The sequence below is a fragment of the Colobus angolensis genome, unplaced genomic scaffold (genome assembly GCF_000951035.1).
Source record: "Colobus angolensis palliatus isolate OR3802 unplaced genomic scaffold, Cang.pa_1.0 Scaffold10, whole genome shotgun sequence".
In the NCBI taxonomy this organism is placed as follows: Eukaryota; Metazoa; Chordata; class Mammalia; order Primates; family Cercopithecidae; genus Colobus; species Colobus angolensis.
Window position 1 is genome coordinate 1,320,993 of NW_012110919.1, and position 8,264 is coordinate 1,329,256.

Genomic DNA, 8,264 nt, shown 5'->3' on the forward strand with positions numbered 1-8,264 from the left:
TTGTATTGATTTATGTTGAAATTCACATTGTGAATTTCACATTCACAATAATTCACATTTCAGTAATTCACAGTGTGAATCATTGTGTGTTTGTTCAAATTTACTATTGAACCCTCCAATATTTTTTCACTCTATTTATTATAGTTTTCAATGGTAGAAATTTTAGGCCGGGCGCGGTGGCTCAAGCCTGTAATCTCAGCACTTTGGGAGGCCGAGACGGGAGGATCACAAGGTCAGGAGATCGAGACCATCCTGGCTAACATGGGGAAACCCCGTCTCTACTAAAAAATACAAAACCTAGCCGGGCGACGTGGCAGTAATCCGAGCTACTCGGGAGGCTGAGGCAGGAGAATAGCATAAACCCGGGAGGCGGAGCTTGCAGTGAGCTGAGATCCGGCCACTGCACTCCAGCCTGGGCAACAGAGTGACACTCCGTCTCAAAAAAAAAAGGAAATTTAATTTTGTTCTTTTAAAAATAATTTCTACTTCTTTGTTTATATTTTTATTTAGTGGAAAATTTTTATTATATTTTCTTTAATTGTTTAGACAGGGCTTTCTTTGCTCTCTGAAACCATTTTCTGTTATATCTAATACTTGTCTCAGCTCAAAAGAAGTTTCATTTATTTACTATAAATGGGTCATAATTTCTGTTTTTTTGCGTGTCTTGTGATTTTTTTGTTCAAAAGTGGACATTTTAGATAATATATTGTAGCAACACTGGTACTGATACCATTGGAAATATTATTAATGTTATTATTGTTTTTATTTGGTCTTTGTTTATTTGTTAAGTGAGTTGAAAGAACTAACGCTATGAAGTCTATTTCCCTCCTTAATGTGCAGCTTCTGATAACCTTATTCAGATTTCTTCTCTTGGTTTTACTTTTTAGCAGCTACCATTTCTGTGTTACATAGGCTATTTGTGGGTCAAAGGTTATGTTTTTGTCATCTTAGTTAGATTTTTATCCATACAAATTTACTGAATTTGTATGTCTGGCTTGAAGGTTGCTGTCACAGTTCAGAGTTTACTATTTTTGCCACATATGTAGTCAGTAGTTTGGATGTTCCTTCTCTGATCACTCTTGAGAGGGAACATACTTGGACATGACTTTTAAGCATGAAATTCTTGATTTACTGTTCTGACAAGATCAGGTGCATTCAGGGTGGTACGGCCATAGACTTGATTTACTGTTCTAAAGAAAGTCTATCCTCTTATAACCTTTCTCTTCCACTGGGCAGAAACTCTGTGCCACTGTACAGGAACAGGGGGTTGAAATTGAGATCCACTTCTCCTGGAGTGTCAACACTGGGTGCAAGGGTAGCCCCTGCTTTACTGTCTTGTTCATCAAGCTTTGAAAATCTATCCGACAGGTGAGCTTGTATAGGGATAGTCAAGGCCCAAGTAATCTTGGACTACTGTGTGTGAAGTACAGCTTCTTCCCTGTAAGTAGGTGCTAGGTGAAAGAGTTTCAGATTTTTTGGCCTTATCCCCCTAAAATAGGCTTTTGCTATACAGTGCTAAGAGGTGTGAGAAATACCAGTGAAACTATAGCTTTAGACTTAAAATTGAGAGTAGAGGGAGTGTCTGACTTCTTGGTTGCACGTGCCAGGAGTAGGATTTCCATAAGTCTGAAGAGATTTGGGGTGTAAGGAAGGGAACAAGTGCAATTGCCACAGATTCTGACTGTTCTTACTGAGATTGAGTAGATTTATCTTTAAGAGAGTTTCTCCATATTCTGTATGTCCTTAGGACTCTATCTAGAGACTTTAAACTGTTGATGTTTTTGTTATTGTTTTTAAATAATTTTATCCATTTTAATAGCTGTTTTTCGGGAGAGAAGTTCTGTTGCTCTCACTCTGCCATTACAAACTTAGATGTTTACAAATTACTATTTTTTTTCAGTTTAGTAACCTGTTGTTCTGCTGTATTTAGTATGATATGACACCCACTTATGACTGTCTTAATTTCAATTATTATAATTTCTATTTCTAGAACGTTGTTGTCCAATAAAACTTTCTGGGATGATAGAAATGTCCTATAACCTGTACTATTTAACATGGTAACCACCAACCATATGTAGCTGCTGAGCATTTAAAATGCAGCTAGTGTAACTAAGGAACTAACTTTTAAATTTTACTTAACTTGAATTAATTTAAGTTTAAATAGCAACAAGTGGCTAGTAGTTACTGTATTGGATAACACCATTCTAGAATTGCCTATTTAAAAATAGATTTTAATTCCTTGCTCAAATTCTTAATGTGTTTATTTTATTGACCATTTTATAGTTATTTTAAAGACTAAACCGTCTGTTGTTCTCTTTCTTTTGTCTGTTATTTTCTTGATTTCTTATATATTAGTTCTCTTTTTTAGCATGATATATAATTTTTATCAGATTTCTGAATTTGAGATGAAAAATTATAGACGTTCTAGATTATATTATCTCTCATCAAAGATAGTATAATTTTTATTTGTCAGTCAGATGAAATACATTAGTACAAAAGACACTATTTTTATTCTCATCCCAAGGATTTATTAATTTTGTAGTCTCATGCAAAACATGCAACAGCCTTGAGCCTGTTTCTTCATCCATAAATGGGCCTAATATTCATCTTGCTTAAAGCAAAGATTGAAAGGTAAATAACCAATTTCTGAAATTTTTGTGAAATTCGCAAGGTAATATGTGAGCCTAAAATTTATATGAATAACTCATTAATTCTGTATATATTCATCAATGTTTTCATAGGTTGCTTGAAAGTAAAAGCAGGATGTTGTTGGGTAAAAATTGTTTATACAATTTGTTACTCCATTTGTGTTGCTCTAAAAGGAATACCTGAGATTGGGTAATTTATTTGGCTCTTGGTTCTTGAGGCTATACATGAAGTACAGCACTGGCATCAGCTTTTGGTGAAGACCTCAGAAAGCTGACAATCAGAGCAGATTTTTTTTTTTGATACAGAGTCTCACTCTGTCACCAGGCTGAAGTGCAGTAGTAACATGATCTTGGCTCACTGCAACCTCTGCTTCCTGGGTTCAAGCGATTCTCCTGCCCCACCCTCCCAAGTAGCTGAAACTACAGGCACGTGCCAACATGCCCAACTGGGCTAAATATTATATATATATATATTTAGTGGAAACGAGGTTTCACCATGTTGGTCAGTATGGTCTCAATCTCTTAACCTCCTGATCTGCCCACCTTGGCCTCCCAAAGTGCTGGGATTACAGGCGTGATCCACTGTGCCCTGCAAAGAGGGTGTCAGCATATCACAAGGCAAGATCAGGAGCAAGAGAGAAAAGGAAAGAGATATCACATCCTTTTTAAACAACCAGGTCTCAGGGGAACTCAGAGAAAGAACTCACTCATTACCATAAGAAGGGCACCAAGCCATTCATGAGGGATCTGCCCCCACAACCTAGATACCTCCCACCACGCCCTACCTCCAACATTAGGGATCACATTTCAACATGAGATTTGGAAGGCATAAACATTCAAACTATGCTGCTATGACAAACAAGTTAGTTTGTATTTATATGTGTATTATGACTGTTTTTAATGGTCTTTGATAGAAAAAAGTACCTGTTTTCTGAAGACAATGAATGGTTATGAAATCAGCTATTAATATTCCTACAATCGCAAAGTGAGAGCACATTTCATAGTCGCTGCAGTTGCACTCTTTGGTGAAGTTTCACAGCATTAGGAAAGAATCTCAATGCCAGCCTGAATTTTTGGCCACAGCCTAGTTATTCTGGCACACATTGAAATCTCAAAACATCAAGAGAAACAAACTTTGGGACACTCAGTGGCACTATTTTTTAAAGTCAGATTCTTTTTCAGTGGGTATTCACATTTCCTTATTCCAATCATTCCAATGCAGCACAAAAGAAAAATCATTTTCTTATCTTGCACTTTATTGAGAGGAAAAACATTCTTTTGTACTAAAAGCTTCATTTTCCTGTAAACAGAATGATTAACTTGAGATTGTGCCAACTAATTTCTGAGTGTCTAGATAAGATTAAAGGGCTTTATTTTGCTAAACTCATGTGTTGATATTTTCTCATTACTTTCCCTATTACTTAAGCCAAGAGGTTTTTATTAACCACTTACAAACTTGCATCTTTGCACTACATTCTGGCAATACTTGGAATGCTTTGACGTCATATAGTATCTGAATAGAGCAGTGTTCTTGATGGTATGGAGAAGTTCTCATTGTAAAATAATTTTTATTTTTTCAAAAACAAAATTATCGTCAAAATCAAGTGCCCACCTAGGGCATGCTCTTTTTAACTTACATTCTGGCAGATAACTGATATTGACCATCCATTGCTCCTCAAAAGAAAAATGATTCCCTGTTAGACAGACTTTTAAGTTAAAAATGCCTTTTAGGCATATACTTAAAGTCTCATTTCTTTTCATATGTCCTCCACAATGTCTTGAATGTGCTTGATTTGGGTAATAACACCCAGCAGTCAGGGAAGACAGAAACAGCGGCCTTGGTTACTCCCTCAGCATACTTAATGCATGAACTGAGTCTTGATGCATGAACAAAAATACTTCAAGGTCATATTCCTTATCTCTCTATGTTATTATTTTCTCTTAAGAGGAAACTACGATGCTTCCTCTCTTACCAGAATGATAATCGAGATATTAAAACATGGCTTTGTCATAAATCCTAAACACAAATAACTAAGTACAGATAAAGATCTACAACAGAGCAAAAATCCTCTAGCACTGGATACGTACACAAACTATCCTAGGCAGTTTCTCCTAACAGCTGCTAAATTACTTCTATTAATTGCAGCTTCATAAAACTAAGAAAAAAGAAAAAAGAAAAGAAAAGAAAGACAACGACACCGCTGTTTAATGGCATGCCTCTGTGTTACTACTTTTCTGTATGATACACAGCAAAGCAATCAAACATTTGGACATTACAAATATCCTAGCAATCAATTTGATTTAAAATACTCTCCAAGTATAGATATGGCAAATGAAAAGACTCATTTCTTTTAGCCATTATTTCTAATGCTGCTAGAAAAATGCAGTTGGGGAAATGCTTATCGGAAGTACTAAATCAGCATTACAGATATGTATCAAGGAACCAGATGAATCTACAATTGCAACCAATTTGTTTTTCAGATGAGGTTTTTTTTTTTTTTTTTCAGATTTGATGGATGGCTGTTTTTTAAGAATAATATATGTCTAGAATGGATTCACTCTGGAGAGTGATACAAATATACTCAAAAACATGAAGAAGTGTAAGTGGGAAGTGGTATATATAAACTATATCCAGGAAGAAATGAAATAATCTAAAGGTCCATTTCCTGCTTGACATTTAGAGAACAGCTCTCCAAAGTTTACATAGTGACAAGAATGCTGGACAAGGTCAGGACAATGGAAGCACCTTTGTCAGTACCTAGTTGTGATATCAGTGGGGAAAAGTCTTAAACCAGGTCTCTCAACCTTAGTTCTATTGACATTTTGGGTGGGATAATTCTGTGTTGTGAGAAACTGTTCTCTGTATTCTAGAATGCTTAGGAGCATTAGTGACCTCTTCTGATGTGATGCTAGTAGCACCCTCAATTGTGAAAATCAAAAATGTCTCCAGACATCGCCACTTGTTTCCTAAGGGCAAAATTACCAGTTGTAGTAAACCACTGTTTTATACACTTTTATGGTTTTTTAATCTCTAAAGAGAGGAGTTAAGATGTGTCTTTTCCAGCTCTAATATTCTCTGACCTGCCCAGCTAAGCTCACAAAATTGATGAGAAACTATCTGTTCTTATCAGGTATCACCAGAACTAGCTTTTTTATGTACTCAACTTGCAGAAATTATAGCTAGTTTCCCCACATACAGTAAGGGAATTCCAACTGCATCTTGTGCCATATTTTTGAGTTAAAATTTTACTTTGCTCGTTTTCATTCTTTATTTATGCATCATCTTCCAGACAGGGTGGTCAACTGTCTGAGTTACGTGAGACTTTCGTGGTTTGGGCATTGAAAGTTCTGTGTCCTGAAAAAGGCCTCAATCCTGAGCAAACGGATCACTTTCCTTCTGTAACTATTTCCACGTGGTTGTGTGTGTGTGTAGATATGCATATATACATGCATGTCATGAAGAATACTATAGTACTATTCTAATAATTAGTGTTAGAATAGTGTAGTAATAGAATAATATAGAATTCAGTTATCTTAATCTATTTTTTATTTTATTTTTAACATATTTTTATGTTATCAAATATTATTTAACTATATTATCTTAATACATGATTGTTATCTTATTCTATTAATGTACTACAGTTTATTGAATAATTTCCATATGATTTGACATTAACGTTGTTTCTAGTTTCTTTTAAAATAAAAATCAATGCTCAATGAACATTCTAATAGTTACACAATTATGCATAGCTCTTAAATCTTTTAAAATTAAATATTTTAATTTTGAATAATTTAAAATATCCGAGAGTATACAGATATATAACAACCCGGTAACTATTTTGTCATATGTAATTTACATTACAGTTAAAAAAAAAATAGAAATCAAATTTAGCAAATTCAGCTGAAGTCTGTCCTCCCTACCTCCCCGTGTACTCACTGTCCTTGAGATAGCATGTGCCATTCCCATCAATGACCCTGAACATTTGTCACACACTTAATTACCTACAAAAAACAAAAATGATTCATCAGCATTGTACATATCCTTTTGCACCTTGACTTTTTTTTCAGCATTATTTTTTAGAGATTTATCCATGTTGGTAGATCTATATTATTAGTTATAACTGCTATGTAATGTTCTGTTTTATGACTGAACTTTCATTTTTCCACTCGTATTTAAAGACAATTACATTTTCAAATTCTTTTGCTATCGCAATGTTGTATTATTTGTGTATGCACAAGTATATCTGTGTATATGCATCCTCATGTACAGTGCAAAACTTCTGTAAAGTAAACAGATACAGGAGGAAATGAGGATATGCATATCTTTAACTTCACTTCAGCTAGTTTTCTTCCTGAATGGTTATTCCAATTAACACATTCAGGAGTCATGTACAAGAATTCCTGCTTCCCACTGCTTTTCTAAAACTTAATATTAGCAGACCTTATATTTTTTCCTTCTACTTCCTTAGACTATATACCCTATCCTTTGTGATTTTTCTTTTGGGGTTTATATTATTTATTTTTCTAACTTCTTCAGCAGATTCTTAGCTCATTAATTTTTAATCCATTTCTCATTTTATCATGCACTTTTAAAAGTATGAATTTCTGATTAGCATTTTTGCTGGATATGGCACATGACGATTTGTAGAGCTGTTATTCATCAGTTACAATTTTTTAGCAACTTTGTTGAGGTAAAACTGACAATAAATGTCACATTTTAAAAGTATTCTTTTAATTTTCAAATTTGTTTTATTTTAAGCCATTTTTTATTTTTGATTTTTGTGGGTATATAATAGGTATGTAAATTTATACATATATAAATATACATGAGATATTTTGAAACAGGCACACAATGCATAATCACATCAGGGTAAATGGGGTATCCATTATGTCAAGCATTTATCATTTCTTTGTGTTACAAACATTCCAGTTATATGTTCAGTTATTTTAAAATGCACAGTAAGTTGTTCTTGACTGTAGTCATCCCATTGTGCTATTAAATAGTAGATCTTATCTTATTCATTCTAGCTAACTATATTTTTGTATCCATTAACCAGCCCCACTTCTCACTTCTCCCAGCTTCCATTCCCAGCTTCTAGTAACCATCATTCTACTGTCTATCTCCAGGAATTCAATTGTTTTAATTTTTAGTTCCCACAAATGAGTGAGAACACGCAGTTTGTCTTTCTGTGTCTCTCTTATTTCACTTAACATAGTATCTTCCAGCTCCATTCATGTTGCTGCAAATGACAGGATCTCATTTTTTTTTATTGCTGAATAGTACTCCAAAACAGTGCATATTTTGTAAGTGCTGATATATGTTAACACCACTGAAATCATAAGCAAAATCAAGATAATGAACATGTATCAATCCCAAAAATGTTATCTGTCTTCTTTGTATTTCATTTCTCCCATGCCTCTACCACCATCCCCCATCCCCAGGAAAAACGAATCTGCTTGCTTTATTTACTGTCACCTAGTTTGCATTTTCTAGGATTTTGTATAAATAGATTCATATAACATGTACTCTATTTTGGTCTAGTTTCTTTAATTTACCATAATTATTTTGAGATGCATCTAAGTTGTTGCATACATCTTTTTTTTTTTACTGGGCAG